Here is a 9,798-nt window from a genome sequence, read left to right on the forward strand (position 1 = left end):
GCAACGTTGTCATATGCGCCCTTCACATCGAGAAAAAGCGCAACTGATATGCGGTTACAGTTTTTCTCCTGCTGCACAAACGTTGTCAGGTCAATGACGCTATCAACTTAGCAACGACCCTGACGAAAGCCTGCCATGGAAGCTGGGTAGATATTGTAACGCTCGAGATAACATTCTAGATGTACAAGGACCATCCTTTCCATCACCTTTTCGATGCAGCTGGCCAGAGCGACAGGACGATATGCCGCCAAACCCAGCGGAAATTTTCCCAGCTTTAGCAAAGGTACCAGCCGACTTAACTTCCATTGCCGGGGAATTGTACCTCTATGCCATGAGTTGTTGAAACTGCTCAGAAGCGCTCTTCTTGCTTCTTGTCCAAGGTGTCCCAGGGCAGCATAGGTGACGCCGTCAGGACCTGAAGAGGAGGATCGTTTCGAAATAGCCAGGGCAGCTTCGAGTTCTTCCATGGTAAAGGAGACGGCCATTCCTGGTACCCGAGCCGCAGGGAGGTCACTCACATCAGTCTTGGTGTTTACAGGCTCGCCAGTGACTCGCACAGAATTCCTCCGCCACACCAAGCTCAGTTTGGCCAAGATGGAGAGTCAAAGCTGCGAATGGGTGTCGTTGTTGCCGGGATGAACGAAGACCATGGACTGTCTTCCAGATATGTGAAAGCGGCTTCCGAGGGTCCCGTGACTCACAGAGTCGCTTCCATCGCTGACTTTCTAGTTTGTCTATGGGACGCTGAACTTTCTTCTCTATGCGTCGTGCGTCTCTGAGATCATAAATTGATTTAGTGCATCTGTATCGTCGCTCTGCACGCCGTCGAATCGCACGAAGTCTCTCAAGTTCAATGTCGAAATCCGTGTGGTTTGGCGACATTGATAATAAACACTTGGCAGTTTTCATTGCTTCTGCGATGGTGTCGTCGACGTTGCCGGTGAAATCTCCCCGACACGCTTCTTCCATAAGCGACGTGAACATAGTACAGTCAGTGCTCTTCGAGACACTATGAGAGAGAGAGAGAGGGAGAGAGGGGGGGCTCTAAGTTTCTTAGAAAAACAGAGAATTTTGCCGGCGCGTATATAACCGCTGGCATGCTACTCTGTATAGGGATGGGGAATGGGATTAAAAGATTCCAGAGGAGAGTGGGAGAAAAAGAGAATAAAAATAAATATGCAGTGTCCGAGTGGACCTGATACTAATATTTACAGGTGACATGGCGGGTAAATTTAGGCTTTTGTATAGGAAGTGTGCATTCTTTAAAGCTTTCCTACTAGACAAATGGGTGACAAGTATTTGAACAATAAATCCAAAACCCGTCGCTGTTTTGAAGGGCTGGGCGTTGGACCTAAGATGCGCGGTAACGTTAACGGTTCGTGGCAAATCATGTCCATTTCTTGCTCAAAAAATTGTCTCTCGTTGCGGTACGAGAATCATTCTAGTAATATGTGCTCCATTGTCTCTAAGTTGCGACAGTTATCACAGTATGGGTTAGTGGTAAGCCCTATGCGTTACAGATAATTGTTCGTCTATGCCACGTTTAGTCGAAGACGATGGTACAATGTCTCTAAATGTCGAGGAAGTGGTCGTGGAATTTTCGGCCTCATTTCTGGGTCAGTGTAACGCAGGAAGTTATCTTGGTGAAGCGGCAGATTCCAGATGCGGTCTTTTTCTTGATAGGCATATTTTTTTGTCATCTTTGAAGCGTCGGCTTTTGTAAAAAAATTTCCTTTTGAACTTGCAGTATTGGAGTCCATTTCTGGCAGCTTCATCCGCTCTTTCATTTCCCGAATGGCCGGCATGGTCAGGTATCCACTGGAACTTTATGCAGTGCCTAGCAATCTTAGCCCTGTGGTGAAGATAAGCAATGTCAAATGCTGCAGATTGATTATTGCAACGCTTGTGCCTGTTCCACATACTTTGTAGGGCTGCTTTTGAATCCGTGAAAATCGCCCATGTCTTTGGCGGCTGCTGTCGAAGTACATACACAAGGGCCTCCTTAATGCCATATAGCTCCGCTGAAGTAGATGATGTCGCACGCTCAAGACGAAACGAGAATCGTTGCCCTGTAGAGGGAACAAAAAGTCCGCACGATGAGCGATGTGGAGTTGTAGAGCCATCTGTGAAAATGTGCGTTGCGGCTGCGCATTCTTTGTGAATATATTCCAAAGCTATCTGATAAGTCGCTGATTGAGGCATTTTCTTTTTCGCACTGATTCCAGGTATATATGGAACGATTTCCAGTGGGGACAGTGTCCATGGTGAAATGTATCGTGGCATAATTTGTGACGCATGAGCAGGAATCTAAACAGATATGCTTCCGACGGCCTGCCCAAAGCTAGATGTAGCACCCAGTGAGTCCATTAATCTTTAGGTAGGTGGGAATGTGATCACTCGCGTGAGTTTCGACGTCGCAAAACAATTTAACATGTGATTTTTAGCTTAAGAATTCTTTGCAAGTACGGGTCCTGGATCTCATTCAAGACGCCCGACCTTGAAACACTGCTGAAGCATATAAGAACATTTTCTTTGCAATGTGTTCAGTCAGAAACCAGACGATTCGTTACAAATCTCTCCTTAACGATCGTAACGCCACCTACTGCAACATTGCAGCCATCTTGTACCTCCTGTAGCAGACAAATGGGATATGAGGTTGCTAGGTGATAGCCTGCGATGGAAGAGATGTTTAGTCGTGACACTATAAATATGGGCGGGATCAAATTGATGTGCTGAACCGAGATCGTTGTCTTGCCATTCAAGAGGTCACCTTAGAGACAAGTAAATATAGAAAATAAGAAACACCTCCTATTTTCTGGTCTTATTTTGCTTAGATGGCTTATCTTTATATTAAGAACCCCGCGAGAACCAAACAGCAGAGATTCGGAACACTACTTTTATTGTTTTGTCTGCATGGAAAAGATTTATGGAGAAAATATCACCAACAGTCGCTACAACTGAGAATGTCCGTAAGGTTGGCCCGCACTTCGTGATCGGAACGCGGTAGCAATTATGTACACCCGTGCACAAAAGTATGCGGGCCAGGGATTGCGCGATAAAACTAATTTTATCCGCTGTCTGCGAATGCAACTTGAAATTAAAGACTGCAGTCCAAACTTGGTATTACAAAATTTCTAGTGCACTCGTCAGTTTCCGTTTATGCGTGTTAATTATGAAGAAATTCCGTTTCTTCGGCGACCATGTGGTCCGTATACTTTTGCTCACGGGTGTACGTTCAAGCCGGGGCTAAAGAAACAGCGCGAATGCATGTTCCAAGGTTCGTATTCACAACACCATTCACAGCTCCTCGTAACAGGCACCGTCCAATCGCAGTAGTGAACACATCATTTTTGGTGAAGGCAACCGCATGCCTGTCAGAAACTATTACGGCCGAAAAGCTTTGTGAATTTGTTCCTGCGTTAAGTGCGATTTGTTTAAAGTCGCAGTAGCTATGGCATATCGTTTGGTGGCTGTGCTTAGCATGGCGCAGAACATCAACAGGAAGAACAGCGTCATTTCTCTCTTTCTTTTTTTTTCTTTTGCCCGGACCAATATAAAAATAAACACTGCAGGCAAGCCTACCTTCAGTAGAACAGGGTTCTCGCTTTAAGGAGCATTACACGCGTTATTTAATTAATGTGCAGTGAGTAATGTCACACGCTGCCAGAATACGTGCATCTTCCCATTGCTTCAGCAACTGAAAGGTAGGAAGATTAGCTCTTTATCCTATATGTGAATGTCCTAGATGTCATATAACATCATCGAAGTCCGCTGCCCATGCAAATCCTAAAGGGAAACCAGAACAAGACGAACTTCCAAGCTGAGAACAGCTTATCACTCCTCAAAAAAGCGAACCGGCCTGTGCTTGTGTGTAGTCGTTTACAAACGCACGTGCAGCAGAGAGGTTGCTCAGATCCGCCGCGGTGGCTTAGAGGGCGACGCGCTGCTAATGACGAGTTCGCGGGATCTGTAGTCCCGGTCGCGACGGCCGCATGTCGATGGGGCGAAATGCAAAAACGCTCATGCACCGTGCATCGGGCGCACGTTAAAGATCCCCCAGGTGGTCAAAATTGATCCGGTGGCCCCCACTACAGCGTTGCCTCATATACATATATTGGGGTTTTGGCACGTAAAACCCGAGAATTTAAACTTTAGGAAATGTTGAGCTGTGCGCGACAGAAAATGAAGAAGAAAAAGAAGGAAGGGTCTGCATACGTCTCAGCATTTTTTGTATAATATACCTTCGGCGTCTGCATTCGTTTCATACACAAGGTTAACCTCAACGGACGATTTTTTGGCAACCTCCCGGGAAAAAATGATTGCAGCTTAGATTGTTTAAAGCCTCCTCAACGCGCAAATAAATTTGTGAGCAGTTATACAGATAGGCCGATGACATCACTTGCGTACAAAAGAACGTTAGGACGCTCAATTCAAACGTTATTTTTACCGCTTTTCATGCGGCGTGGTAATCGTGAAGAACGAACGTTGTGAACAATGCAGAGAGTGTAGTTCAAATGAGTTTAATGGTCATCTATCCTGGCAAGAGATAAGAGGTAAGTGATCCATGAAGATGTACTGCGTGACCACGCTGAGCTCTGGCTGCGAGCGCCGCACGAATATAAGGACAACAGACTACCCTCATGGGAGTTCGCACATTTCCATGTTGTGCCGGCGAATAGTGTTGTTGGCTTTCACACAACAGCTGTCGTCAGCGTCCTCATTAGCCGCATTTCCTTCATCTGCACCGCTTCCGCCTTTGAGTTAAGAAGCTTGTTTGAATGTCTGCTAGTGTAATTGGCCCATTTTCCTTTTCTTCTGTACGTGCTACGGCATTTTCCCACTCATGCTATCTAACAGCTTGTTTACGTGGTGTCATCCTTTCTTTGCCATTATGAAGCTTTGTTCAGGGAAAGGCCACATAGGTCGTTTCTAGGGGTTCAGACAAAAAAATGGGAATATGAAGAACAAGAAGAAGAATAACGTGAGGATGCTGATAGCAGCTTAGAGGGTTTCTCTTCCGTAAGTTAACAAAACACAAAACGCATCATGAGCTTCCCTTTGCCGCTCCCAGTGGCCTCACTGGCCGCTAGTGTGCCGGAACGGATCAGAAACCAAAATGAAAAATGAAAAAAAAACTGTTATTTTCGGCCGGAAGGAAAGCGTAACCGAAATGTTATTTATTATTTTGTTTCGGTGTGAAACCGAAATATTTTTTATTCGTTTTTCGGTTCGAGGGGAAAGTCGGCAATCCGAAACAACCGACTTCAGGCAACGCCAGAATTAGCGCGTACATCCTAGGCAGGAATAGTGCGAGCGATAGCCGGCCGAGCGCTCCACTAATCAAGCCTGTCTCTCGGTGCACTAGCAAATCAGCATCGTAGCAAAATCCAGGGCTTGCGCGCTGAAGCGCTTATCGTTTCGTTTTCTGCGGGTATGACGCTTTGTTACCGAAGTTTTATAGTTCGTTTATGTTCGTCTAAATTCGTGTTATCGAAACAACAGTCTCGCATTTCGGCGAATACAATCGCTGACGTGCTGCTTCTGAGATCAAGCTCAGTGCCTTGACTCAAGAGACTGAGCATGATCTCAGTTAATAATCCACATATTTATTTTTACCGTTACTTTGCTTCGAAAATTTTTGCATGCGAACCTAAACCGTTATGAACCATTACGGATCATTTTTTGTTTGTTTGTTTGTTCCAGAGCAGAACCGGAACGGAACGTTTTTCAGTGGAACGAAACTAACACCAGAACGAAAAACATTTCGTTCCGACACCCTTCTCGGCGCACGATTGCAAAGGAAGTTCTACGATCGCAAACCAGATGGCGCTACCTCCCAAGCAACCTCGCTTCTAGCTCTTTCCGCGTTACGATGTGCGCGGTTTAAGTTGCGCTCTCGCTCAGCGGTTTTGTTCGGTTTGCCGGAAGTGGGCGCAGCTTGATAACTTAGTGAACTCAATTTGCAGCGGCTGAAGGCTAAGTGATGGTCGTGACAACCAGCATTTAAATCGAATTTAGGTTGGAGTTTCTGTTCAAGTTAGAAAGAGAAAGCTGGCCTTGAGCAATGCAGCGGATTTAACAAGCGTGTTCATTTGGGCTGGTGTACATCTTGTCAAAAAGCAGAGTTTTCAACACAGCTACACAGGACAAAGAAAAGAGGCACAGGACTACGCTCTGTCCTGTGTTTTTTTTTCTTTGTCCTGCGTAGCGCTGTTCACATTTCTGCTTTTTGACAACGTATTTATTGCGCTCTTGTGCCTCCGCGATTCATGAGTGAACTTATTCAATAATATTCTGTGAATGTTTTGTTAGCATTAACGGCGGCCTCCCTTTGGTCGAAAGATGCAACGGGATTGTTCCATTTCGTATTAGCTTCTACTTGGCAAGTTCATAATGCTTGTTACTTGGTTGTTTCTCTGTGAAATAGCGCAGCTATATGGAAGGTGGTACGAGGGTCCAAGAAAATGAAAAATGTTGAGGAAGATAAGCTGAAAGGAAATTATCAACCGGAAATCGCGACATTAAAGTTAACTGTTACGATAACGAAGAAATTAGAATACAAAAAATCAAAATGATCGTTTATGTGCATGATCTTCTTCTTCAGCCTGTGATATTCTTTTGTTTTACTTGGTTGAGTTGTTACTGTTGCAGTTTAAAGCAGGCTTAGAGAACAAAATACCTGGCCAAGTGTCACGAAAGCTGGACGCAAGCGAAATTGTCTAGTCATAATCACTTTTTTTTTTAGCTGTCCAGATAACGTTGGTACCAAACTATTCTGTTCAGGGGTAGAATTATCCTTGTCTTGAAACTAGTTCTTTCAATTCTTATTCGCAGGTTACCCACCAAGCTTCTGCAGTCGACAAAGAATGGCCTTTCATCTTGCAGTCATTCCTAGTTGGTCAAGGAATCTGGCACGCTGAAGTGCTTTCCTCCTGTTGCTGCGTAGGCGACATGAATGACCACTTGACCTCCAGCATATTTATAAAACCGGCTTTTCGAGTTCGGTTCTTGTTATTTTCATCAGTAAATATTTATTAATGGGACAAAGAGGCATAACGCTGCATATACAAATGCAGGTTACGGTGCACAGAAAAACAAAAGCTCGAATTGTTTCTGCAACGAATTGAATAAACTCTGAAATTTTGTTCGTTGTCTGTATGTACGCTGTGTGGTTTTCTGCGTGGTTTAAGTTATGGAGTGGAAATTTGCTACAGTGCAATTCATGTTCTGCCACATGGTCACACCGCTACTAGATGACATTGCTTGGTGAAAAATAATCACAATGTCTGCCAAAGCCGCCACGCTTTGTAACTGACGTGCAAATTCTTTACACCTGCAGATACAAAGCACGCTGCATCACCAACGCAGACAAATAAGTTGCATTAAGAACGTACTTCAAAGGGAGAGTGTTCATTTTATGATTCATTTAGCGACATTCCATAACAGCAATCGCTAACATTGTGCACACGTAACGTCATTTACTTATTTACAGTAACGTAAACGTCATGAGCACCGGGAAATTAAGTGAGGCATTAACAGTTTTATTCTTGATATCATTTTTCTATTAGAAAGTAAACAAAAAGCCGTCGACTTCCACCAGTGATTTGCAAGAACCGCATTTAAGATTGCACTGACCACATGTTCCTTTCTTTTTCTATGTTCCACTATATTCCCCACGTACGAAATTCGCACAGAAACAATAAAGTGCATATCTCGTCAACGACACTTGGCATCAAGCAGAATACGCACTCATTTAACAGCTGTGCGAGTCAGAGGCCGAAGAGCCTTTGAAGAGGGCCGGACGAGCGCTCTATAGCTTGGACAACCACCGCGTAGGCGCGTCTACCGCTGGCATAAAACCGGCTTATCCAGACACCCTCAGCCATCGACCCGCTTCGCACCTTTTTATTTACTCTAATGCCAGTGGCTTAGAGGGACGCCTTAGTAGGCACTCGGGAGCGTTTCCCTCTGTGGCCGGCGGAGGCTAAAATCAGGGCTAAAAGCGGGCCTGGGGTCTCGCAGCGCTAGTTGGAGCTGCCATTGAGACAGAGTGCTCTGTCGCAAAGTGACTTTTGTTTCAGAGACCGGTCCCGTTATTTGCACTGAGGGAAGCGGGACATCGGTCTCCCGAGCATCGATCCCTTCCCCAGCGCGAGTAAACGAGTGAGACGCACTTCGATTTTATGGCTCCTGGGAAGTGGCTCCTTTAAGTGGCCGCTCAGGCTCCCGGGTTTCGGTCTCCGTTGCCCCGCTCCAAGGCCAACTTAGTGGCGCAATGACGTCGTCGGGACATATGGTTTGTAGAGCTCTCATTGCTTTCTTCTTTTTTGTTATGTGCAGGCTTTCTTGCGTAGCTAGACGAAAGGTGCTTTTGACGGAACGTGATAGTGCTAGCTGTTAGGGCTTTGCGTCGTCTTTCCGCAGTCGCAGACGTGTACGATAGGCGGCCTGTAGTGGAGGCGTTGACACGCGGTGAGTCTTCGCTATCACAGAGAAGTTAAACTTCACATGCGAAAAATGTCTTTTTTGTAAAAACGAAGCGTCTCCAAACAGAAAACCAAAAACGCAAAGAACGATCAAGTCCATCAATGTCTTCGAAATGTACTTCGTATGGGCCAACACGTATCGTTAAATGTTTATCCAGATTAGAAGATATCTTTCAGTCTCGCAATGACGCGTTGCGAAAATAGAGTTCCAAATTACAGTACTGCAATTGAAGCTGAAGTAGAGTGCACTTCGTAAATGTAAGGAGACAAATCTATTTCGAGTCGGGCCTCTGATCACACGCATGCGTATGATAACCTATAAAGTTGCGGTGAGGTTATTGTAGAAGATGTATGGGGGCTGGCATTTTGAACTATAATACGCATGCAGAAAGGGATCAGGCAAGGAGACCCAATATCTGCAATGCTATTCATTGCATGCTTAGAAGTATTCAATCTATTATTCTGGGAAGACTTATCTATGAGTGAGGATAAAGGACAAATATCTCAGAAACTTACGGTTTTCAGATGGCATTGGCAGTTCGGCGGTGGGGCACCTTGATTACGAGGCTAATCTGTCTGCTCTTACAGTTTCCTGAAGCGTGGACAGATCTACGTGCTCTTCACATTCAAACTGCTGACGTCGCAGCCAGTTTCTACGCCAAGCGCCGGAGGTAGCAGCTCCTGATTGCTTCTACAAGGGGGCGCCGCAGTCTGCAACAGAATATAGAAGCGCTCCCGATTTGTGTGGAATCTGCAGTTAGGTGGTAATGCACCTAGATGACGAGGCTAATCTGTTTGTTCTTGCAGGTGAGACGTGTTCAGCATCTTATTTCTTGTTGCGTATCAGGCTGTGGACCGCTGCCGAACTGAGCTGCCTTGTGTGGTTATTATTCTTGCTGCGTTTTCGGCTTCAGACTTGGCTCAATGGCTAGGAAGGCAACTGAAGAACTGCGTAGTGAGCTTAAAGAAGAACTGGAGGAGATCATGGAAGCTTCGAACGAGATCGAAGAACTTAAGAAGGATGTCGGTGATCTTAAGTCCATAGGAAATGAACTTGCAGAAGTGCTTCGCGAGAACAGAAAGCTGAGGTCTGAAAATGCAAAGCTACCGCAAATGCTTGAAGAACAGGAACAATATCACCGTTCAAACAACACAGACATCAAAGGTGTACCCCCCGGTGCCGACACATTAACTGTGGTAAGGAAAATTGGCCAAATTAATAATTAAGACATGCCAGACTCGAGTATACGTACCTGTCACAAAGTGCCTACGTCTAGACATGCCCAATTCAACATAGTTGTGCGCTTTGTAC

General features: G+C 45.3%; 1 long non-coding RNA gene across 3 annotated transcripts in view; it reads left to right on the plus strand.

Annotated features, from left to right (window-relative positions):
• Positions 1-7,140, plus strand: part of LOC142573219 (uncharacterized) — a 128,971-nt gene extending 121,831 nt beyond the window's left edge. For all 3 annotated transcript variants that reach the window (XR_012826252.1, XR_012826254.1, XR_012826255.1), the window contains exon 3: positions 6,835-7,140. This is a non-coding gene — a long non-coding RNA (uncharacterized LOC142573219). The remainder of the gene's footprint in view (positions 1-6,834) is intronic.
• Positions 7,141-9,798: the final 2,658 nt, after the last annotated feature.

The sequence above is a fragment of the Dermacentor variabilis genome, chromosome 1 (genome assembly GCF_050947875.1).
Source record: "Dermacentor variabilis isolate Ectoservices chromosome 1, ASM5094787v1, whole genome shotgun sequence".
NCBI classification, from domain to species: Eukaryota; Metazoa; Arthropoda; class Arachnida; order Ixodida; family Ixodidae; genus Dermacentor; species Dermacentor variabilis.